Source organism: Populus euphratica, unplaced genomic scaffold, assembly GCF_000495115.2.
Source record: "Populus euphratica unplaced genomic scaffold, PopEup_1.0 scaffold818.1, whole genome shotgun sequence".
NCBI classification, from domain to species: domain Eukaryota; kingdom Viridiplantae; phylum Streptophyta; class Magnoliopsida; order Malpighiales; family Salicaceae; genus Populus; species Populus euphratica.
The window spans coordinates 36,372-37,324 of NW_011500684.1; the positions used below are offsets into that span (position 1 = coordinate 36,372).

The 953-nt window shown below is 43.7% G+C and overlaps 1 protein-coding gene across 1 annotated transcript in view; it reads left to right on the top strand.

Annotated features, from left to right (window-relative positions):
* The window catches only part of LOC105115981 (pentatricopeptide repeat-containing protein At2g13420, mitochondrial-like), a 2,575-nt gene extending 2,019 nt beyond the window's left edge, over positions 1-556 (top strand). Inside the window, exon 2 of the mRNA XM_011013098.1 lies at positions 105-556. The gene's annotated coding sequence lies outside the window, so the exon portion shown is untranslated. The remainder of the gene's footprint in view (positions 1-104) is intronic.
* The last annotated feature ends 397 nt before the right edge of the window (positions 557-953 follow it).

A 953-nucleotide genomic window follows, 5' to 3' on the forward strand; every position in this document is an offset into this window, starting at 1 on the left:
TTGATCCTGCTGAACTAATGGATATGTTTTTTTCTTCTCTGGAAATCCTTTTCTGGCCTTTGATTTCTTGAGAAAATTCCTTTCCCTCTCTCCTGCTGTTGCAGAATTATATCACCGTTTCCATCCCCGTGTTTCTCTTACTGGTGTGGACATAATTGGTTTCTCGATTTGAGCTTGAAAATGGAAGGAGTGCTTGGCATGCATTTCTCCAGGCTGCTTACTGCATTGGTTTTCAAAGCCTCAGAGCTTGAGCCCCGCCATTAGACAATTGGTAATGTCCATGAAGACAGATATGGCATGGCAAGGTGCGTGCCACCAGACAACTCCCAAGAAAAAAATCTTAGCATATATGAACTAGACAGGATTTGCAAGATAAGTTCTGGTTGATTTCTAGAAGATGACTATCAAAGGCGACAAAGCTAGCAAATCTGGCTAAGAAAATGCTGTAATATGATTAACTACTGCAAAAGCGCCGCATACGAGCGCACATGATTTGCATTGAAGGTGCATCCAAGTTCAACAACCTCAACCAGTCTCATGAAAAGATGTGTTAGTTGCAAACTAGGGCTTGGCCTAGCGGTGGAAGGGGCTTGTCTCCTTCCACTGCACCTGGGTTCGAGCCCTAGCGTGCACGCCTGTCACCCCCGCGGTGCCTTACATGTCTACTGGGTTTGCAGGATATTCAGTGGGCCGTGGGGATTAGTCGTGGTGCGCGCAAGCTGGCCGGACACCCCACGTAAATAAAAAAAAAAAAAAAGTGTTAGTTCGAATAGTTCGTGGTAGTTAGGTTGAATGCTGTTGCAGGAAATATTAACATATACTTGTACTTTCATCCTGTCTTTGTATTGCTACAAATATTTACTCCTGTTGATAGGCTTTATTCTGATTCGCAATGGTTGATCTTTGCATCTATGTGAAGGAAACAGTTTTGACATAATGAGAAAACACCCCCA